The sequence below is a fragment of the Dermochelys coriacea genome, chromosome 13 (assembly GCF_009764565.3).
Source record: "Dermochelys coriacea isolate rDerCor1 chromosome 13, rDerCor1.pri.v4, whole genome shotgun sequence".
NCBI classification, from domain to species: domain Eukaryota; kingdom Metazoa; phylum Chordata; order Testudines; family Dermochelyidae; genus Dermochelys; species Dermochelys coriacea.
Window position 1 is genome coordinate 37,254,860 of NC_050080.1, and position 23,939 is coordinate 37,278,798.

At 52.1% G+C, this 23,939-nt stretch overlaps 1 protein-coding gene and 1 pseudogene across 1 annotated transcript in view; one reads left to right on the forward strand and one right to left on the reverse strand.

Moving 5' to 3' along the window:
- The window catches only part of LOC119841806 (mast cell protease 3-like), a 500,929-nt gene that overhangs the window by 20,625 nt on the left and 456,365 nt on the right, over positions 1-23,939 (forward strand).
- LOC119841850 lies at positions 17,310-22,647 on the reverse strand (annotated as a pseudogene).

Sequence of the window (23,939 nt, forward strand, 5' to 3'; positions counted from 1 at the left end):
CTGGGGTTGTGAGGGTGCTCCCAGCTCCCCGGCCTAGCCCCTTCCCTGAGCAGCTCATGGTGTGTGGGGGGGTATGTGTCAGGGGAGTGAGGGGACCCCGCCTTTTTTCCTTCCTGTCCCGATTCCACCCCCTGCCCCCACCTCTTCTCCACCTCCTCTCCTGAGCGCGCTGTGACCCCGCTCCTTCCCCTCTCTCCCGGAGTGCCAGCGGCGGGGTAAGCGCTGGGAGGGAAGGAGGGAGAGAAGCGGGAATGCAACATGTTTGGAGAGGAGGTGGAGAAGAGGCAGGGGAGGGTGGAGGTTGGCTGCCATTGGGGGCAGGACAGAGGCGGGGGGTGGAGAAGAGCTGGCGGGGCCTTGAGCTGCAGCCGAAGCAAACCAGGCCAAAGCCCCTTTGGAGCCTGGGCCCGGTCCCATGGCACCAGTGGCACCATGGTAAATCCAGTACTGCCAATCCCCATCCATCTATCTATCCCCATCACCATGCATCCATCTCTATCTAATCTAATCTAATCTGTCTATCTATCTACACCTATCCATCCCCGTCCATATATCTATCCATCCCCATCTATCTATCTGTCCCTTCCATCTGTCTATCCCCTTCCCCATCCATCTGTCTATCCCAATCCCCATCTACCTATGCATCCACATCCATATCTGTCTCTCTCCACACCCCCGTCCACCTATCCCCATTGTGATGGGTTGCTCCCCCTTGCATCTGGGATGACACCTGATATATTGGAGTCCTACTGAGCCTACTACCCTTTCCACCAGCCTGGGCTTCCTCATCCTATCCTTGCTGTGCCAGGCCCTCAAACCTTCTCTAACACACACACACAGATAGAGCCACACCCAGCTGTAGACACAGAGACTGAAATCAGCTCTGAGTGGGAGGATTCAGCTCAGGGATTTGCCTAGCACTAACGTTCACACCTCCTCTGGGGTGTAAACCCAAAATTGTATTCTCTTGCACCGTACAGAGAGATCTGTACAACGCAAGCTCATAAAAATCACCCCCTCCCTCAATGTGGAGGGAGATATGCACAGCTTTTTGCCCCCCTCCCCAGATATGAATTGCACAAACTGGTTTATAGAAAATAAAAACAAGTTTATTAACTACAAAGGACAGATTGTAAGTGATTATAAGGGATAGCAAAGAGATCAAAGTAGATTACTGATCAAAATAAACAAACGTGAATTACGCTAAAGACACTAAAGAATCTGGTTACAAATAGTAATTTCTCATGCTAAATGTTGCTTTAGGCAGGTTGCAGAGTTCCTTGAAGACAAACTGCTTTTTGCTTGCATCTTAAAGTCCCAGGTATATCTCTCTTCATAGGCCAGACCCCTGTCTCAGCCTGGGTCCCAGCCCTTCTTCCCCAGATCAGTCCTAGGTATTTCCAGCGGTCATCCTGGGCAGGGATTCAATGAAGAACTTGCGACCTTGATTAACTCACTCTCCAGACTTAAACAGGATTTACATGTGGCGGGAATCTTTTGTTTCCCTATTTGATCCCCCCTCCCTTCAGTGGAAAAGTACCAGCCAGTCAAGATGATGTCTACTACTAGGTGACCTAATCACCTGCCCCTGCAGCAGTGTCAAAGCAGCATCGTAGGAAACTTCTCAAGAAGGAGTGAGATTAGCATTTTCAAAGTTCTATTGTTTTCCTTAGTGGCCCATCCAGTCTGTTTGCCTACTGTCTGGTGGGCATTCCCCAGGTGAAAACACACTTGTAATTGTTACATAGTCAATATTCCTAACTCCAGATACACAAATGATATATGCATACAAATTGGATAAATCACATTCAGTAAATCATAACCTTTCCAATGATATCTCACAAAACCCATCTTGCATAAAATATATCTTAGTTATGCTATATTCATATCATAAGCATATTTCTATAAAGAATATGGAGTGTAACATCATACCCATACACACATGCCTCTATCAATATCAATTTCCCCCCCACCGTGTGATGTCAGAATCAGGTTTCATCTCTACATGGTGTGGGGACTGGCTGGCTCAGGGCAAGTTGAGAATCAAACACTTTATTTTCCCATCTTCATCAAGGGGTCTGTGGGAAATGATGCTATCATAGATGGGGGGGTGTGACAGGTTGTCACCCCTGGGGTGCAATCTGGGAACTTCTGTGCTTCCTAACTCCCTAGCTGGGCAGGCCTCACTCACACTACTCTGCTGGTGATTCAGCCAGCCTCTCCAGGCCCTGTAGTTGGGGTTGGTCCTGCTTTGAACAGGGGGTTGGACTAGATGACCTCCTGAGGTCTGTTCCATGATTCTGTGATCACCCACCATGACAGCAGGTGGCTTCACATACCCAACTGAGCTACCTGAGTGCTCTACCTAAGCCACTCCAAGACAGACAGAAGACACCAGCCAATTTCTCAGCTCCTCAGCCTTGCACCCTTGCTGGAGTATAAACCCAATATTATACCATCTTGCACTGCACGGTGATGTGTATAATGCAAGCTCACTAATATAGCTTGCTTTCCCCTTGACTTGGGAAAGATGCACAACAAGCCTGTGTTAACCAAGCAGAGATTTTCTCAGACACTTCACTCAAACACACTGGTTAAGATAAAATATAAAAAAAGTTTATTCTCTACAGAAAGATTGATTTGAAGGGATTATAAGGGATAGCAAACAGATCAAAGCAGATTACTTAGCAAATAAACAAAATTGTAAACCAAGCCTAACATATTAGATAGAGAAATTGCTAATTCAAATCCTCTCATCCTGACTGATGACACAAGCCAGCTTGCAGATTCTTCAGGCACAGACTGTGCAGCCTAGGTTCCCCTCCCCTCTTCCAAGTCCTTTGTCTTTCAGGTGTTGAGTTGTGGAGGAGTGAAGACGAATCATAATGTCACTTCCCACCTTATACAGTCTCCTTATATGGCGGGAATCCTTGGTTGCAAGCTGAGTTCCCAACCCAGTTTGTGGAAAAATACAGGTACCAAAATGAAGTTCAGTATCGTGGTCTGGTCACATGCCCCTTGTCGGCCTTGCTGAGTCATAGCAGCCATTACTTAGCAGCTGGCTGAAACATTCATAGGAAGGTTCAGCTCTTCCATGGTCCATTGTCTTTGTTGATGAGTCATCAGCACTGTCTAGCTTCTTCATTGTTGTACCTGAAAGGCTAGTCATGGGTGTGACACTGCACCTCATATTCTTCATAGTGATATTATGATATGATTATGACAATGTGATAGATCAGGCCATTGGGTACAGCGGAGTAGCCCTATTGGGATCTAGGAAGAGCCTGCCCACTGCTAAAGGATCCCCCTCGCAGCCTAAGAGTGGGGTCCACAGGACCTGGAACCAAATAATTATGGGGGACAACTAATGAAACAACAGGTACAGGTGTGCAGTCAAAGGGTCAAATGAAGGGAACCAGATAGGGACACCAAGCAGAGAACTCTGGACGCGTCCACTGACTCCCTTGATGCCTTCGAGGAGCAGTGGGCGCTGCCCAGAGGAACTCTGCCCAGATATGTGAATGGAAAGAGGATTGGAAATAGTCTCCTGTGACTGTGGGGCCTCTATAGGCCAACCTCCTCACCCTGGTTTTATAAATGGCCACTTTAGCCAGGGCCAGGAGGAGGTCGACCAGGAGGTCCCTTGACTTTGTGGGGCCACGGATAAAGAGTGCATAAATAAAAAGGTGAGGGGAAAAGGGCAACCAAAATCTTAACAAGATGTCTAAGAGGAGCTGAAATAGGGGCTGCAGCCTGGCGCACTCCAAGTAAATGTGCACCAGGGTTTTCCTCACGCTACAAAAAGGGCAGGTGTCTGGGATAGGGGTAAACTGCGCCAAGTACATGACCGTGCTCGTGGTCCCGTGAAGGAGCCGTCAACTGATATCCCCGGCGGGCCTCAGAAACAGGGTGGAGTATAGGCTGGCCCACCGGGGCTCCTCACCTTCTAGAGGTGGCAGGAGGTCCCACCACTTTGTGTCAGGGTGGAGCGCGAGGGTGAGGACATGAAGAGTCTGGAACACGAGCATATATAGATGTTTTCTTGGCGCAGTCTGGAAGTGGACCAGCTGCAGATCGTGCAGCTGGCTCAGGGTGAAGGGGCGGGGCGGTGGTTGGTTAGGTCCATGGGGCAAGGACCTGATGAAAAGGTCTGGAGGGCTGTGGGGGAGGGTGGGCGGGGCATGCCTTCGTGCAGGACCCGGTCGAGGTAAACCCGAGCAGCGGGAGGCAAAGAGGCCCTCACCTCCTGAAGTACGTGCCGGGGAGTACGAGGTCTGGAGCACCCCATGCACTGAGCAAGTGTCAGGTGATCCAGCCAGTCTTCCTGGTCGTAGTCCAGGAGGTCTCCGACTTTGGTGACTTCTGCCAGGACCAACCTCTGGTGCACTGAGGGTGACTCCGCCACCTGCACACGGAGCTGGGGGTTGTGTAGCAGGGGCTCCGCGAGGAGATCTGCCCTCACAGTGGCCGCCACAGACCCGATTGCTGAGAACAGTTTCCAGGTCCGGAGGAGGTCTTGGCAGAAAACTGGCTGCCCAGAGAGGTCTCGCGGAAGACCTCTCGGATGGAGATAAAGGAGCTGCCGGTCGTATCGGAGCCCTCGGAAGTAGCGCAGGAAGGTGTACACCAGTATGCTCCATGCTGGACTACCTGCACCATAAAGGAGCCTCTGCAGGGTCTGGAAGTGGAAGATATGGACCTGAGTGTGTAGAAACTTCAGGCCCTGCCCTCCCTCCTCTGGGGTAAATGGAGAACCCCCGCAGAGACCCAGTGCTGTTCTGACCAAAAGAACTCCAGAATCGATGTCTGGAGGTGGGCCAGGAAACCCAGGGCCGGGACCAGGGTGTTGAGCAGGTACCAGAGCATGGACAGGACTAGTTGATTAAGCACCAGTGCTCTCCCTCAAAGGGAGGGGCACCGGAGTAGTCCTGTCCATTTCCAGAGCTGCTCTCTCACCCTACCCTCTAAACTGTGCCAGTTCTCTGGCAGAGACGGATGCATGGCAGAAAGGTAAACGCCAGGATAGAGCAGTGGACCCGCACTCCACCGGATGGCCTGAAGCGCGGGTGAGAGGGAGCTTGCCTGACACCCGTCCCTGACCACCAGGCCAGAGCTCCTGACCCAGTTGACCCGGGTGGAAGAGGCTGCAGAATAGATGGCCTGGCAAGCCTCCACCCGTGCCAAATCACCCGGGTCCTGGACCACGAGAAGCATGTCGTCCACGTACACCAACAGGACCAGCCACAGCTCTGGCTCCCGCAGCACCAACCCTATCAACCTCCTACGGAGGAGACAAAGGAAGGGCTCGATCGCCAGAGAGTACAGCTGGCCCGAGAGGGGGCACCCCTGACATACTCCTCGCCCGAAGCTGATCGGTTTCGTCAGGGTCCAGTTGAACCTGACCAGACATTCTGCGGAGGCGTACAGCCGCGGAGAAAACCCACAAACTAGGGTCCGAAGCCAAATGCTCACAGAGTGCTCAGGAAATACCCATGGTCCACCCTGCCATATGCCTTCTCCTGATCCAGAGACAGGAGGGCGAATGACAGACTGTCCCTACACCCGAGTTCCAAGAGATCACAGATCAGATACAGGTTGTGAAAGATGGTACGGCCCAGGATGGAGTAGGCCTGGTCTGGTTAGACCACTTCCACCAGCACAGATCCTAGCCACAGCGAGATGGCTTTCACTACTACTTTGTAGTCCATGCTGAGGAGCGAGACGGGACACCAATTTCCTAAATCGCAGAGGTCCCCCTTCTTCGGCAGTAAGGTGAGCACAGCTCGCCTGCACAAAAGAGGGAGGACCCCTCTCTGTAAGGACTCAGTCCAGACAGTGACTAAGTCTGGGCCGAGGACATCCCAGAACACGTGGTAGAACTCCACGGTCAGCCCGTCCATGCCCAGAGATTTATTGGTGGGCATGCAGTGGAGGGCTTCCGAGAACTCGGCCAGAGTGAGAGGCAGCTCTAGCCGGTCTCGGTCGCCTGTGCTGACCATAAGGAGTTCGTCCCAGAGCACTCTGCAAGCATTAGGATTGGTTGGATCCAGGGAGGAAAGGCTTGCGTAGAAGGCCCTGGCCCTCCCATGCATCTCCACCGAATCTGTGACAGGGGTGCTGTCCTCTGCGAGGAGGCAGGGGACATGCTTCTTGGCCCCCCTTCTTTTCACCAGGGCATAGAAGAAGCAGGAGCCATGATCCATCTCCCGAAGGAGAGGGATGCGGGATCCAACAAAGGCGCCCTGGGCCCGATGGTCTTCGAGGGCCTGGAGCTCCTCCTGTTTCTCCCGGCATACTCCAGAGGGGTGGATCCTCGGGGCTGGTGGCCAGATGCCTCCCCAGCTCCAAGACCTCCTGTTCCAACTGGTCTACTGCCGCAACCCTCTGTCGGCTGTGCCTCGGGTGTAGTCACGGCAGAAGAGCTGGGCGTGCACCTTCCCTTGATCCCATGACCGCCGTGCTGAGGGAAAGGCACGCTGCTGCCCTCGCCAGGCCAGCCAGAACTCCCGGAAGGACACCACGAAGCCCACATCCTCCAGCAAGCTGTTGTTGAAATGCAAATAGGCCGGACCCTGCCTCTCCGTGCAGAGGGAGGCCGTCTTGGTGGCTAAATGTTGATCAGAGAACGGGGCTGGCTGGATGCTGGAGGAGTGGGCCTGTGAAAGATGGAAATGTGATAAATAGATGCAGTATAACCGGGAGTGGCATGACCGATGGGCCTCCACCTGGACAAAAATGAACATCGAAATATAGTCCGGGTGGTGGTCGCGCCAGACGTCCACCAGGGAGTGATGTTCGACTATCTCCCGGAGGACATCCACGGTGGCTGGGCTCTGCTCGGTCCCCGAGCAGTCCCGCTCCTCAAGGGTGTTGTTAAAGTCCCCGCCAGGACCAGGCACTCAGGAGGATCCAAGCTGCCGAGGAAAGCGGACGCCTGCTGACAGAAACACAGCTGCTCCGGGCCCAATGTTGCGACATAGATGTGAGGAGTTGGCCACGAGCCCCTCCATGCGGACCCGGAGGTGCAGCAGGCGACCTGGCACAGCCTCTTGACCCCAAGCACATCAGGTCATAGGTCGGGGGAGAACAGGGTCACCACTCCAGCCGTACGAACTGTGAGATGGCTAAAGTAGACCCTGTCCCCCCAGTCCAGCCGCCAGCTGTCTTTGGCAGCCAGATCCATATGGGTCTCCTGCAAGAAAACCACAGAGTACCCCCCCCAAAGGAAGGAGAGCACCTGGCACCTGCGGAGACCCATCGTACAGCCCCGGGTGTTCGATGTTGTGAAGATGATAGGTGCCATGAGGAGGGCTGGGGGGGATCCTCCCCGGGAAGATCACTGGCGGCCCCCGTCGAGCCATGCAATAAAATGTGACCTACCCCATAGGTTAGCAATGAGTCACGGAAGAGGCGGACCCGTTGGTAGGCCACGGCGCCCTGCTTCCCAGTCCTTTTACCCTCCCCCATGAGGGCCCTCGCAGCCCGGAGGATTGATGGAAGTCCCCCCATCGCTGGAGAGTGAGCTGCACCTTATTAGGGGAGCCACGGACGTCTTCAAGGAACTCCCGGAGCTCTTCCCGCAGCGTATGGGGGGGCCGGGGTCACTGGCCCTGGCTATCCTCTGAAGGGGCCTCCGACACAGCCCTCCGGCACCACACGGCCCACCTCAAAGCCCAGCTCAGTAGGGGGCAGCGGAGGGAAGATAGCAATCCCAGGAGGTTCGGGACAGGGAAATACAGAGGCTGCTCCCTGGGAGTCATCCTCTGGGACATGGAAGGTGTCGGCCCCAGGGAGATGGAGGGGATAAAGACAGAGTTGGAATGGGACAAGGCAGGGATCAAGAGTAGGGGCAGAGCAGGGGTCAGGAACAGAATCGGGGAGAGTGACAGAGGCAGGATCCTGGGCCCCAGTAGCTGGGCCACTGGAAGGAGGCCCCTCTCAGTCAAGCTCAGGGATCTGGGTGGTTGGAAGGGGACCCCCAATGATGCCGGGCTCAGGCTCTATGGCAGGTGTAGCAGCCATGGCTTCAGGAGGCTTCAGGACAGTTTTCAGTAGGGTCCCCACCCGGGCAGGTGGTCGGTAGCCCCACACCTATGGGGGATACCCCTTGGGGCTCGGGTCCCAGCCGCGTGGCATCGGCCGTTGCCTCAGTAGGCTTGGCAGCCATCAGCAGGGTGCCACCTGCGGCCGGGCAGCTGTAGGAGCCCAAGGGACCCTCGGAGGTGGGAGCAGAAGCCACGGTTAGGGGGAGGGAGCATGGGGAAAGAGGGGCCAAGGTGAGGTCACTTAGATTGAGGCCCACAGGCAAAGGGTCATCCTCCCCCTGGGTGACCGGGCTCAGACCCAGGGCCTCTATCTCCTCATAAATGGAGAGGAGATCGCCTTCCACCACCTCTGGGTTCTCCTTGCTGGCACCCGAAGCGGCAGTCGCCGTGGGGTTGCAGGGGCTTCAGATGGTAACAGGGCAGGAGGAGCTGCAGCGGGGGCCTCAGAGGGAAGGGACTCCAGTGAAGGGGTGGTACTGCCCTCTGGTGCTGCCACATCTTCCTCAGCTGGCACCAGTGGATGTATCACACCCGTGGGCAAAGCGGAAGGCTCGGCATAAGTGCCCCCCTGCTTGGTCTTCTGGGGGGCCTCTGCATCGGATGGGAGGAGCGGAGCTCAAGCCTTCTGCTTGCCCCGCTTCCCCTGTAGTAGGGCCCAGTCCTCCATGGCATCATCTGGGGGCTGGCTAGGAGGGGTCGTGTCAGGGAGCAGAGGCAGGGCTCCGGGACTTGGGGGCTTAACAGCTGGGGAGCACGAGAGAGGGAAGATTCCCCCTGGGGTGGGCCCTCTCCTATGCCCAGCGGTATCCCCACCACACCCTCCTCCACAGGCCCCACCACATTGCAGGCAGCAGAGGTGGGGCTCTGCCGCTCATCTGGGCATAGAGGGGGAGGTGCCCCTTGGGCCCGAGCGGGAGCAATGGTGGAGTGGGAAGGAGGAGGAGTGATTTCGGACGCCGGGCAGCCAGGGGTGCTGGCAATGATGGGGCCGGCACCCTGCCGGGGCTCAGGGGTCCCGGATGCCCCTCCTCGCCGGGCCAAGGGGCAGTCCCTCCGGACATGCCCCATCGCCCGGCAGAGATAGCACCGGGCCTCCCCCGTGGAGTAGTGCACCTGGTAACGGGCCCCCTGGTAGGAGACCAGGAATGACCTCTCGAGCACCTTTCTGCCACGCGCCGCTGGCAGCAACTGAAGCTGCACCTGCCGGCGGAACAAAAGGACATGACGGAGGACAGGGCCTTTACAGCCCAGTGGGAGAGGGCTGACAACGGAGATGGGCTTCCCCAGGGTGGAGAGGGCAGGTAATAGAGTGGCATTGGGAAGGAAGGGAGGGAGGGAGGGATGGAGGTCAGGACCAGTCAGATGCCCAGATCCTCTCGCGGCTCCAGGGGAATGAACATACCCCCTACTGCCAGTCCCTTCTCCACCACCTCCTGGGCAGCAGCCTCCAATGCCAGGAAGACGACGACCTTTCCATACATTTTAGAGGCCGCCATGATGGCCGTGGGCCCCACCACCCTCACCAACACCCGTACGTAGGTCTCCATGTGGGGCAAGGTGGACACCTGGAGGAAACAGATGACGTGCTTCCTGGTCAAGGTGGGGAAGGGGCCCTGGCCGCTATAGATGGTAGCAGAGGTGGTGGCTGGGAGAGATGACTTAGCAGTAGGTGTGGGGTATGCCCTGGGGGTGAGGGAGGGGCACTCGCAGAGCTGGTGGAGGGAACAGCAGGGAGGGATGCCACGGCCATGGCAGTGGGGGCAGCCCCTACCATGGATGGCTTGGTCTTTTTAGTGGGGCCTTTCCCCTTATTTTTACTCTGGCCCTTCCCACCAGCTGGGGGGGCTTCCCCAGAGTCAGAGGGGCGAGGGACATGGCAGCAGCTGCTGCCGGTGCCCCAGCGGAGGTATTAGCAAGTGGTTCAGCCATGGTGGTGGAGGTTGAGGTGAAGGGGGGTGAAGGGGCATCAGGCAGGGGAGGGGCAGCGGGGTCTGCCGAAGGGGCCCAACTCACCTTGTCCCCCACCATAATGAGAGGGGAGGGAGGGGAAAACACCAGAAGGAGGAGGGGAAAGGGGAAGCAGGTCGACCACCCCTCCCTGCTCGACTACAGGGAGGGGAGGAGGGAGCCAAAAGGGGTGGGCTGGACGGGGGGCAATCAAGGGCTAGGGGTCAGTCACCGACATGGGGTGGGATTCCAGCTCCTCTAGCTGCACTAGGGGAGGGGGGGAATACAACAGCATGGAGGGGTGCAGTGAAAAGGGGTTCAAACTAAAATGGGGAGAGGCACAAATGCATGGGAGGGGGCATGGGTGCACAGAGCGAGGGGCTAATCAGGGCAGGGGAACCGCAGGGAGAGGGGAAAGAACCAGGCTGGAGGTAGGACAGGGAACCAAGAGGCTAGCTTCAGAGGCTGGGGTGGGGCAAACAAACAAATACTGCAGAGGGAAAAGGGCGGGGCAGGCAAACAAACTGAAGCTAGAAAGGGGGGGGGCTGGGGCAAAGGGAAGAGCAAAAGGCTGCAAGGGGCATATAGGACAGGTAGTAAGAAGCAAAGCTGAGGGTGGGGGATCAGTCCAAGGGAGAGGGGCACGTGTGCTTGCACAAAAAGTCAGTTTGGTCTGGCTGCAGCTTCAGGCCCAAATGGTGGAATCAGGGTATGACAAGCCAGGTGAGCAGCTGAGTCCCAGAAGCAGGAGCCTGAGGCAGATGGTAAGTATCCACTGGGGGTGAAGGAGGGGGCAAAGGGGGACACACAGATGGACCAGGGAGCAGGCACCACACCACACCCCGTGTCCCCACAGTCAAAAACCCCCCACCACAAGAGCACAGTTCAAAAGCTACTTAAGGCCCCCTCCTCAGTGGTCTGCAGAATCCCTGTGCACTCCCCCAGCAGCAGATGGGCCTCTTCTTCTCCTCCTTCAGGTTCAGCAGCTCCTCAGCAGCAACCACAGCAGCAGCTCCAGGTGGCAGTCCGGTGGTCCAGGCAGGCAGAAAGGACCCCTCTCAGATGGCAGTAGTGTCTGCAGCAGCTGGGGCTGGAACGGGGTCCCTCACTCCCCTCCTCTGGGGAGTGGGCCAGCAGCCCCACCCTGCCCTAAGGGGCTGCAGCAGGAACAGTAGCAGCAACTGGGGGGGGGGGGGAGGGAAGAGGGGTGTCTAGCAGCCAACTAGTAACTAGGTAGCAGAGAAGGATGGCAATAGTGTCTGGCCCAGCCAAGGGAGTGGGAGTAGCAGTAGCAAGGGCCTAGCAACCCAAGCAGTCTCCCTTCAGGCCAAAGGGCTATAGGAGAGTCAGAAATAGAGCTTCTGGCCACTGGATTAGCAGTTTTTTGTTCCCTGACTGACTAGAGTAGAGGCTAATGAGAACACCGGACTCCAATTAACCTGAAAGAGTCAGGTGAGGCCATTAAGCTAATGTGATCACCTGACTCTAATTAAGGCCCCTCTGATGCTATAAAAGGGCTCACTCCAGTCAGGCAGAGGAGAGTAAGTATGGCTGGAGGACTGGTTAATGAAGATTCCCTCAAGTCATTGGTCAGGGAGAAGTAGGAGAGCTGTGGGGAAATAGCCCAGGGAAATATAGCAACTCTGGTAGTGAAGGTTGGCTGCTAATAGCTGCTACCATTAGTGTCCCTGGGCTGGAACCTGGAGTAGAGAGCAGGCCCGGGTTTTTCCCCAACCCACCACTACAGAAACATGCCCTGAGAAGGGAAGATAGACCCCTGTCAGGACAGGAGGCTAAACTGTTTTGGTATGAGGCTGTAGGAGCAACAGAGACTGTGGGAATTCTCTCACCAACCTTCTTGCTGGCTTATGATGGAAAGGGCTCAGTAGACTGTATCCTTGGCCCTAAAGAGAGAAGAGCTATGTGGAGGGTTGCAGTGAGTCTCTGAAGCTAGCCTAAACCACCTGGAAGAGTGGGACCCATGGGGACAAGGTTGGAGCTCTGCCATAATAGTTATGAAGTATTTTATGCAAGACACGATATGTGAAGTGTCATTGGAAATGTTATGATTTGCTGAATATGATTATCCTTTTGATTATCCTATTTGTATGCATGTATCATTTTTGTATCTGAAGTTATGAACACTGGCCATATATTGTTCAATATCTTCATTAATGATCTGGAGGATGGTGTGGATTGCACCCTCAGCAAGTTTGCAGATGACACTAAATGGGGAGGAGTGGTAGATAGGATTCAAAGGGACCTTGACAAATTAGAGAACTGGGCCAAAAGAAATCTGATAAGGCTCAACAAGGACGAGTGTAGAGTCCTGCGCTTAGGATGGAAGAATCCCATGCACTGCTACAGACTAGGGACTGAGTGGCTAGGCAACAGTTCTCCAGAAAAGGACCTAGGGGTTCCAATGGATGAGAAGCTGGATATAAGTCAACAGTGTGCCCTTGTTGCCAAGAAGGCTAATGGCATTTTGGGCTGTATAAATAGGGGCATTGCCAGCAGATTGAGGGATGTGATCGTTCCCCTCTATTTGGCATTGGTGAGGCCTCATCTGGAATACGTTGTCCAGTTTTGTGCCCCACGCTACATGAAGGATGTGGAAAAACTGGAAAGAGTCCAGCAAAGGGCAACAAAAATGATTAGGAGACACATGATTTATGAGGAGAGGCTGAGGGAACTGGGATTATTTAGTCTGCGGAAGAGAAGAATGAGGGGGGATTTGATAGCTGCTTTCAACTACCTGAAAGGGAGTTCCCAAGAGGATGGATCTAGACTGTTCCCAGTGGTACCAGATGACAGAATGTAGAGTAATGGTCTCAAGTTGCAGTGGGGGAGGTTTAGGTTGGATATTAGGAAAAACTTTTTCATTAGGAGGGTGGTGAAGCACTGGAATGGGTTACCTAGGGAGGTGGTGGAATATCCTTCCTTTGAGGTTTTTAAGGTCAGGCTTGACAAAACCCTGGCTGGGATGATTTAGTTGGGGATTGGTCCTGCTTTGAGCAGGGGGCTGGACAAGATGACTTCCTGAGGTCCCTTTCAACCCATATATTCTATTCTATTATTTTTATTTCACATGTAGTTACACCTGGGTAATGCCAACTAGACAAGACATTTCTAGTGGGTGGGGAAGGGCCTATTTGGGGCAATGAGCCATTAGGAAAAAAAAACAATGAGCCGTAGAAGAAGCTTATCTCCCACCTGGGAATTCTGCATTCCTGAGAATGCTATAGACAGCCTCCAAATAATGGCTGCTATGACTCTGCAAAGACATGTAATGAGACCACATGTCTCTAGACTCCATCCTGGGATGTCAGCATTTTTCCACAGACTGGTCTGAGAACCATACTTTGAGAACAAAGGGTTCCCGCCATATGCAAAAGCTATAACAGGCAGGAGAGTGACATCATTGGGTGTTCTTGGCTCCCCACACAAGAAGACTCCTGGAAACACCTGAGGGACAAAGACTGAACTGGGGGGGGAAGTGCTGGACCCAGGCTAACAGGATTTTTAGCCTGTGAATGAAACACCTGGGTATTCCAAGCTGTAAAGCAAGTGCAGCTGGCCCCTTAAGAATCTGCAGCCTGTTTGTATCATCTCTTAGGGTGAGAATCTGCTATTCATATCCAATCTATTTAGTATATTTAGTTTGCAGTTTTTGCTTATTTGCTAGGTAATCTGCTTTGATCTGTTTGTTATCACTTGTAATCACTTAAAATCTATCTTTTGTAGTTAATAAACATTTCCTTTATCTAAACCAATGAGTTGGAGAGAAGTGTGTGGGAATCATAACTCGGGGGAAAAGACTGTTTCATATTCCTTTCCACATTGAGGGAGAGGGAGAATTTTATGAGCTTGCTTTGTACAGAGGGAGTGCATGCCTGTGGAGCTGGGAGTAGCCTTCCCGTGCAGGGGCTGGTCAGAGAGCCTTCATGTAACTGCAGATGGGTATTTCCCTTCCTGTATGAATGCTGGTGAAAGTGCAGGCAGGAGGACTTTGCAGCTTGTCACAGCAGATATCCAGGGAATCATGTGGCTTGGTGACAGTGCATTCACATGGGAGAGAGCTGTGAGCCCTCCCTGGCTATCCAGTGATAGACTACACGGTGTGATGCTGGCAGGCCTAGGCAGATAGCATTAGCTAAGAACTAACAGACTCATAGCTGGAGAAGAAACCTGTTGACCTGTGTATTTGTTTTTCACTCAAAATAGGGATGAGTCTTACAAAAACCCATTTAGTGTTCAGACTCTATGCAATGCTTGGAAGTTGCTGCCTGCATTAACCTCATGGGCAATGTTTGTATTCTGGGCCATAGGCGCTGACTCCGTGGGTGCTCCAGGGATGGAGCAGCCACAGAGAAAAGTTAGTGGGTGCTCAGCACCCACTAGGGTGACTAGTCAGCAAATGTGAAACATTGGGAAGGGGGGTAGAGGGTAATAGGCACCTATATAAGACAAAGCCCCAAATATCGGGACTGTCCCTATAAAATCAGGACATCCGGTCACCCCAGCACCCATCGACAGCCAAACCCCCCCCATCCTCCCTCCCCCCAGCATCTCTCGCCCATCGCCAGCCCTGCTGATCAACTTCTCCCTCTCCCTCTCAGTGCTTCCTGCCTGCCGCAAACATCTGTTTCGTGGCATGCGGGAGGGAGGTGCCTGAAAGAGAGGCAGGGTGGGGGCAGAGCAGGGGTGTGAAGAGGTGGGACAGGGACTTGGGGGAAGGGGTGGAGGGGGGTGGGAGCTGGGGCAGAAGGGGGGGTGTTGAGCATCCCCCGGCTAGAAGGGAAGTCGGAGCCTATGTTCCAGGCTATGGGAAACATGTAAAAGTTTTGCTTTACAACATTGAAAATGTTAGTTCTGAACTTGGGAACCCAGGCCAGATTCCAGGCTTCAGCTCAGATGCTGCAGCATTAACTGAGTTTTTGTATCCCATTCCCTGAGCCAACCAGTCCCCTGCAGTCAGTACCCATATGGGAAAAGCCCTATCTCACATTCCCCAATGCCACTAACAGCACAGGCAGATGCAAACAGAGGAGCTGGATCCTAGTAATTTGTTGTTCCTACTGCCCTGGTTTGACAGACTGTTCAGCCTGTCGGGTTCAACCTCTGAGTGGCTAGGGCTCCCCTCATCTGGCTGACAGATTCAGGAGGGAAGGAAACACTCACAGGGATGGGATTTCATAAAACTCTGTGCTGATTCCAGAGGCCACAAACCACCATGTAAAATTAACAAGTAAAGAGGGAAGATGGAGGGAAGGGGACTTTAACTACCCAGACATCTGATGGAAAAGTAATACAGCAAGATACAACATTTCCTAGAAGTGTTCGACCTTTCTCTGCTGGACGGAAGAAGCCATTATTAAATATTTGTTCCTCATGTTGGTACTTGTAGACTGCAATCATGTCACCCCTTAACCTTCTCTTTGTTAAGCTAAATAGACAGAGCTTCTTGAGTCTATCACTCGAAGGCAGGTTTTCTTATCCTTTAATCATTCTCATGGCTCTTTTCTGATACCTCTCCAATTTATCAGCACCTTTCTTGAATTGTGGACCCCTGATCTGGGCGCAGGGTTCCAGCAACAGTTGCACCAGGACCAAATCCCAAGGTAAAATAACCTCTGTACTCCTACTCGAGATTCCACTGGTTATGCATCCCAGGATCACAGTAGCTCTTTTGGCCACAGCATTGCACTGGGAGCTCATGTTCATCTTGGCCCCCAATCTTTTGTGGAGTCCTTATTTCCCAGGAGACAGTCTGTAAATCTGGCCAATATTCTTTGTTCCTCGATGGATACATTGACATTTAGCTATATTAAAATGCATATTGTTTGCTTACTCCCAGCTTACCAAACAATCCAGATCACTCTGTATTAGTGACCTGTCCCCTGCATTATTTATCACTCCCCCAATTTTTGAGTCATCGGCAAACATTATCAGTACTGATTTTAAGTTTTCTTCCAGGGCATTGATAAAAATGGTAAATTGCATAGGACAAGAACAGATCCCTGAGCCCACAAGGAACACATCCATTTGGTGATGATTCCACATTTACAATTACATTTTGAGATCTATCATTTAGCCAGCTTTTAACCTACATTATGTGGGCCATGGTAATTTTACATAGTTCTAATTTTCTAATCAACATGTGCAGTACCAAGTCTGATGAATTCCAGAATTATAAGTATATAAAATCAACACTGTTACCTTTTATCAGTCAAAGTTGTAATCTGATCAAAAGGCAACAAGGTCTGTGAGGTGATATCTTTTATTGGACCAACTTTTGTTGGTGGGAGAGACAAGCTTTTGAGCTTACACAGAGCTCTTCGGGTCTGGGAAAGGCTTTCAGGGTATCATAGCTAAGTACAAGGTTGAACAGATTGGTTATCATAAATATTTAGCACATATTTCTCTCCTTGCTCTTCATCAGAAGCAAGCTTCGCCCAGACCAGGACCCACCAACTCAAAGTAGTACCAGACCCTGCCAGAACAAAAGATGCAAAACTTGCAGACCTAACACCCCCTCTCCACAACGCACCTTTCTAGATCCATGGGTCCTACACATAGCCATCAAAACATGTGGTGTACCTTATCCAGTGCACTAAATGCCCCAATAACAACTAGATGGGTGAAATGAGACAACCACCCTTGAATGAACTCACACAGAAAAATGATGAAAGACAAAAACACCTTATCACGTGGGGATAAACACTTTTCACAAAATGATCACTCCATAGCTGACCTCTGTCCTCATCCTCAAAGGAAACCTGCACAACACTTGCAAAAAGTGAGCCTGGGAGCTTAAATTCATAACTTTGCTAGACACTAAAAAAAATGTGAAGTGAATAGATGCACTGGATTTATGGATTATTACAACAATCTATAGCCCACCAAACCTCCTTCCCCACACCTTTCCCACCTTCTTTCTCCCCTATGACTGGAGAGGTGTCAACAGGCTACTCCAGCTTGAATGGTCCCTTGAAATATGTGTTAACTTCTTATGTTAAACAATTTGTTTCCACCTTCCATTGAGCTGACACACATAGAGAACCTTTCCGGACATAAAGAAGAGCTCTGTGTAAGCTCAAAGCTTGTCTCTCTCACTAAGAGAAATTGATGCAAGAGGATATCATCTTTTCCCTCTATGGGGTGCTGGCTCCAATACCAGCCTTTCTATATGGTTTTTCTGGCACCATCCTATAGGGTTTAATAGAGGGAATCTGATCCCTGCTCTAGAATCCCATAGGATAGTTCAAAAACTCAGAGACACACGGGTTTTATCCCAACGTCTATGAACTCCTTCCCCCACCCCCAATCCATTTTGAGACCAATCAATTCATTGCATTTTTCTAAAACTAATGAAGATAATCTGCATTTCATATGTAAAGCCTAGTTAGCCCATGGCTGGTATAGCCATGCAAAGAGTGAGGAAAACAATGTCTCATTTAGTGCTGTTTCTGCAGAATGTTCTGGATCCAGGGAATGAAGGTGGAGAGTCTTGTAAACCCGCTTGGCTCGCACAAATGCTCATCAACATATGAAGCAATGCCCTGGGCCACTCCCTCGCATACCAAGGGGCCACCAGAATCACCCTGGGATTAAGAATAACCACAATTACATCTTGCATATCTGTAGCATGAGTTTTCATCTGCAGATCTGATTGCACCAGAGTAGGGGAGGTTTCAATATTTGGCACTAGTAGGGTTAGGCAGAGTTTGGTAGAGTTTAATTTGGGTTGGGTAGAATTGGGTAGGGTTTGAATGGGGTGGATGTGGGTAGGGATGAGTTTGGGTAGAGTTTAGTAGAACAGGGTAGAGCTGGATAGGACAGTGGTTAAATTTAGTAGAGATTGGGTAGTGTTGGAGCTGGGGACAGTTGTGCAGGACAGGTTAAGTTTGATAGAGTTGGGTAGGATTGTGTTGGGTGGAGTTTGAGGAAGGGTTGGGTACAGTTGTGCTGGGTGTTTGAGCTTTGGATAGTGTTGGGGTAGGGTTGATAGGGCTGTGTTGGGTGGGGTTTGAATTTGGGGTAGGGTTGGAAGGGTTGTGTTAGAGGCAGTTGAGTTTGGGGTGGAGTTGGTAAGTTTGTGTTGGGGGGGTCAGTTTGAGATTGTGTTGCATAGGGTGGGGTTTGAGTTTGGGGTAGGGTTGTTCAGGAAAGGGATTGAGTTTGGGGTAGTGTTGTGTTGGGGGTTCAGTTTGTAGAACAGTTGGGAAGGATTTTGTTGGGGAGGGGAGTTGAGTTTGGGGTAGACTTGAATTGGGTTGTGGTGGCTGGGGTTTGAAATGAAAGAACGTCAATAGCCATGTGTAATAAAGGATCTTTGCCAAGCTAGTAGGAGCTAAGCTGAGCTGGTCTCACTATCGCTTCATCCTCTGGGCCAATCTGATGTCTGCATCAACACCCCGTTTCCTGAGTGGGGCTAGGTTTGTAGGGGATCACTGTGCAATTAGATATTTAACCCTGGAAAACACCTCCCCATTCCCTCCCAGCAGTGACCTCCTGGAACCAAAGAGCCTCCAGGTCAGCAGGATACTTACCCGATAAGGTAATTTCCCCAGGCCGGGCTTCCCCACACACAGCATTGTTGAAGAGTTGTATACAGAGTACAGATGACACATGTCGTCCTTCATGACCTCGAGGCCCACCTCACGGAGGGTATCAGTTCTTGAGTTTCTGCCAGTCCGACCCCATCCAGCCATGCTGCACATGGATCCTGACCTCACCCTGGACTTCGCCTTTGGCAGGGGGATGAGCCGCACCCAGTTATTCAGCATTGCATTGTGTGACAGCTGCCATGGACGTGAGGGAAAACAGGGAACCAGATCAGCCCAGGGAGTGGAGCTGAAAGGGACCAACAAGTCCCAACAGAGGAAAATAGAGATGAGTCTAGTGCTTTTATGTGAAATCACTGGGGGTAGGGTGATGGGGTGGGGAGGTAGTACCTCCAGTAGTGTGAAGTCACTGGGGGTGGGTTGATAGGAAGTGGATGATACCTGCAGGAGCATGATGTCATTGTTAAGGGTCGTCTTGTCATATTGCTGGTGGGGGATCTTGTGGTGCACTGGGATTTTCTGTTGGCTCCGTTCCTGTTTTCTAATGTTATGGGCTCCCAGTGTGACAGTGATGTTGCTGAGAAAGCAATACATGGGGCGTGAGGGGCAGGAGTGTACGTGAGGTGACGGATTGGCACATGTGGGTCTCACTCATGAACAGTGATATGGAGGGGACAGGGCAGCCTGGGGCTCTCGGGCCAAGATCTCTGACTCATCTGCCAGCATCCAAAATATATACACACACACACACACACACACACACAGCGATCTGGCCCAGGGCTGGGGACTGGCTGGCGCAGGAGGCTAGGAAATGGCCCAAGGGGCCTTTCCCCTCTAGAGGGTGCCAGTTGCAGCACAAACACCTGCCCAGTGGCAATGTGGTCCCAGCCTGTGTCTATACCAGCCCCTTGTGCGGTTCCCCTCCTCGTTGTCCTTGCAGCACCTCGCTCTCAGCTCCTGTCCAGCCCAGTGACCCCACCCTGGCTAGATCCAGACAGGGGTCTATGCCCGGCTCCCCCCATCCCAGAGCCCTGCAGAGCTATCCTGGAGCTGTGAGCCCCTCCCTGCCACAATCTGGGCAATGGGCCAGACCCCAGCTTGATTTACCCAGAACAGGATCTGGACCATGGTTTGCAGAGGCCCCTAGAGACACTGCAACGGCCCCTGAGCAGATCAGACCCCTGCTCTGCTCTCCCAGCCCGTCCTACTAACTGTTCCTTCCCTGCAACCTACGACCGCACCAGAGCTCCTGGCTCCCCCATCACCTCCTAACCCCCACCTGCCCCGACGTCCCCAGCACAGAGGCGCTTACTCTCCATTGCAGTGAGCAGCCGTCAGCACAAAGTTTGTCTTCACCAGGAATCCTCCACATTTTTTTTTAACCCGCCCATCTTGTATTTCCAGATAGGCCATGTAGCGTCTGGAGTGGGGCTTGGCTTCCCGGCCCCCGATGATCTCACCTGTGGGGAGACCAGGTTCATATAAAAAAAACCTATCATCTCACTGGGCCGGGCTGGGATCAAGCTCCCCATCCTGAAGGGGAGTCCCCACAGCCTCAACCCTCCCCCCCGATGCCCTCCTTGGGGGATTCCTGTGCCTGGAACCCTGCCCACTGCCCCGCTCTCCCTCACGGACACCCCATGGGGCTGGAAGATAAATCTGAAGTTTATCTCTCGCTGGGTGGGGAATCGGTACCAAACACACTGGGAGAGGGTCAGTAATCGCACTGCCTTGAGGTAATGGCATTGGGGATCAAGGTCACCCCAGATGAGGCCAGACAGCCCCCAGAACGACACTGAAAGGTCTCCTGTGGATGCTTCTCCTTCTCCATGAGTCCACAGTGACCAACCAGGGCTGGTCCAAGACTGACCTGCCAGATGTTTGGTCCAATGGAAAATTGTAGGTTTTACTAATAGTATTTGTTCTCAGAAAGCCTTGTCTCGAACCAGTCTGAATTATTATGGTGCAACTGATTCTCTCTCTCCAGTTGTGGGTAATATTTAGGTGAGAACTTTCAGGTTTTGGTCATTGTAAAATAAACACTTTTTATTGTTTTTCCCATGGAAAAATAAAAAAAAGTTTTGTGATCAGCTCAGAAGAAGTCTCCACTCAAGTGACTGGGTTGTTTGGAAAATCCTACCTTTAATACACTGCTGTTAGTTACATTAGGGTGGCACCGAGGCTGAGATCCAGGCCCCCCATTATACTAGGTGTTGTGCAGCTCCCAGCCAAGATCAAGACCTCCTTGTGCCGGGCTCTGCACAGAACCACAATCCCTGCCCCAAATAGTGTCCAGTTCAGACAGACACATTCATAATCTTTTCATTGTACAGATGGGGAAACTGAGGACCAGGGAGATTTTCTAAACTTACCAAGGGATTTGGGTGCTCAGTTCCTATCAGCACTGCATGAAAATCCCAGTCCCCGGGACCAGCCCAAGGTCCTCACAGGGAGCCTGAGGTGAGCTGGAAATAGGCCCCAAATTTCTTGGGTCCCAGGCCTGTAACCTTGGCACAAAAAGTGGGAGTGTGCTAATAAAGTTTGCAGATGATACAAAGCTGGGAGGTATTGCCAATTCGGAGAAGGATCGGGATATTATACAGGAGGATCTGGATTACCTTGTAAACTGGAGTAATAGTAATAGGATGAAATTTAATAGTGAGAAGTGTAAGGTTATGCATTTAGGGATTAATAACAAGAATTTTAGCTATAAGTTGGGGACGCAGCAATTAGAAGTAACGGAAGAGGAGAAGGACCTTGGAGTATTGGTTGATCATAGGATGACTATGAGCTGCCAATGTGATATGGCTGTGAAAAAAGCTAATGCGGTTTTGGGATGCATCAGGAGAGGCATTTCCAGTAGGGATAAGGAGGTTTTAGTACCGTTATACAAGGCACTGGTGAGACTTCACCTAGAATACTGTGTGCAGTTCTGGTCTCCCATGTTTAAAAAGGATGAATTCAAACTGGAGCAGGTACAGAGAAGGGCTACTAGGATGATCCGAGGAATGGAAAACTTGTCTTATGAAAGGAGACTTAAGGAGCTTGGCTTGTTTAGCCTAACTAAAAGAAGATTGAGGGGAGATATGATTGCTCTCTATAAATATATCAGAGGGATAAATACAGGAGAGGGAGAGGAATTATTTAAGCTCAGCACCAATGTGGACACAAGAACAAATGGGTATAAACTGGCCACCAGGAAGTTTAGACTTGAAATCAGACGAAGGTTTTTAACCATCAGAGGAGTGAAGTTTTGGAATAGCCTTCCAAGGGAAGCAGTGGGGGCAAAAGATCTATCTGGCTTTAAGATTCTACTCGATAAGTTTATGGAGGAGATGGTATGATGGGATAATGTGATTTTGGTAAGTAATTGATCTTTAAATATTCAGGGTAAATAGGCCAAATCCCCTGAGATGGGATATTAGATGGATGGGATCTGAGTTACTATAGAAAATTCTTTCCTGGGTATCTGGCTGATGAATCTTGCCCATATGCTCAGGGTTTAGCTGATCGCCATATTTGGGGTCGGGAAGGAATTTTCCTCCAGGGCAGATTGGAGAGGCCCTGGAGGTTTTTCGCCTTCCTCTGTAGCATGGGGCATGGTTGACTTGAGGGAGGCTTCTCTGCTCCTTGAAGTCTTTGAACCATGATTTAAGGACTTCAATAGCTCAGACATGGGTGAGGTTTTTCATAGGAGTGGGTGGGTGAGATTCTGTGGCCTGCGCTGTGCAGGAGGTCGGACTAGATGATCAGAATGGTCCCTTCTGACCTTAGTATCTATGAATCTATGAACTTAGCCCCATAGCCGGGCTACCTGTCTGAGGGTGGGAATAGGCCACCCAACCTCTTGGGCTTTTCTGAGAGCCCCAGCCACACTCAGGAGAGGCTGCACTGTTTGCTACAGCCCCTTGGCCCCAGCAGGATTGGGGAGAGACCCTCACTGCTGCTCACAGATCCCCTTGCTGGGTCAGGGTCCTGCTCCCCACAGGCCCCAATCCCTCTTCCCCCCAGCAATCACCAGCCTAGGCCCCGGGGATCAGGAGAAAGGCCGCAGGGAACATGACCAGGATCAAGAGCTGCCTCATCAGAGCGATCCAGGCAGGGCACGGAGCCTGTGTCTCAGCCTGCGGGGGTATATAGACCAGGCAGAGGGAGGAGAGGGCAGGACCTGGAAACCACAGGGACATGTACGCTGTTGCCCGGAAACCCCCACCTGGGATGGGCTGGGGCAGAGATGCCCACTGAGGAAAACTCAGGTCACAGACGCACCCACATCGGGGGCAGAGGTCTCCTTGGCTCTGGTGCCCACCCAGCCTGTCTGGGGAAATGGCTTACACTGTTCAGCTCTACCACTGGTGTAAGAAATGCCCTGGGGCTTCTCTGCACCTAGATACCCAGCCCCATAGATTTCAAGGCCAGGAGGGATAATTGTGACCTTCCAACCTGGCCCCCTGGATACTCCAGAGTCAGAACCCACACAGCCACTCCACCACGGCCCCAAGTCAGTTGTTCCCCTGGTTCCATGTTTAATGTTTGCATATTAGTCTTAGCCAGACCTTTGCTGACTCCAGCTCCCGGCCATCAGGTCTTGTCCTGCCTTAGCCAGTGATGTTGAAGAGCCCCCTGCTCTCAGAAACCCGCACCCCATGGAGGTTCCTACATACAGGGGATGAGTCCCCTCTTTGCCTCCAATACCCTCTGGAAATCACTGTCCTTGGAGTGCTCCCCATGAGTCAGGGTCTCCAGATCTTGGCTTGTTCTTGTAGCGCTTTCCAATTTGCCAACATCCTGCTGGAGGTGTGGACACCAGAACTGGACACAGTTTCCAGTTGTGGTGTCTCACCAAGGCTGTATCCAGAACTGACCCCACCTCCCCTGGCTTACACACCCAAAGATGACGTTCATCATCCAGGTTTCAGAGTAGCAGTCGTGTTACTCTGTATTCGCAAAAAAGAAAAGGAGTACTTGTGGCACCTTAGAGACTAACAAATTTATTTGAGCATAAGCTTTCATCCGATGAAGTGAGCTGTAGCTCACGAAAGCTTATGCTCAAATAAATTTGTTAGTCTCTAAGGTGCCACAAGTCCTCCTTTTCTTTTTTGGTTCATCATCCACTTATCTAGAGCATTGCACCAGGAGCTCACATTGGCTGGTTTTCAAGGTTTAACCCAACCCCCAACAATAGCATTGGCCTATCTTCTCCCTAGGAGCTGGACCCTCTGGTTTCAGATGAATGGTTTCATCTCTCAGGCGCCTCTGACAGTCTTGGCCTTAAGACAATCACCCCCCAACCCAGAGTTAGCCTGTGTGAACCCCAGAGGACAGCCTTGGGAGATAAAAGGAAGAAAAGATCCCCTGGGGTTTAGTTGACAGGCCCCTG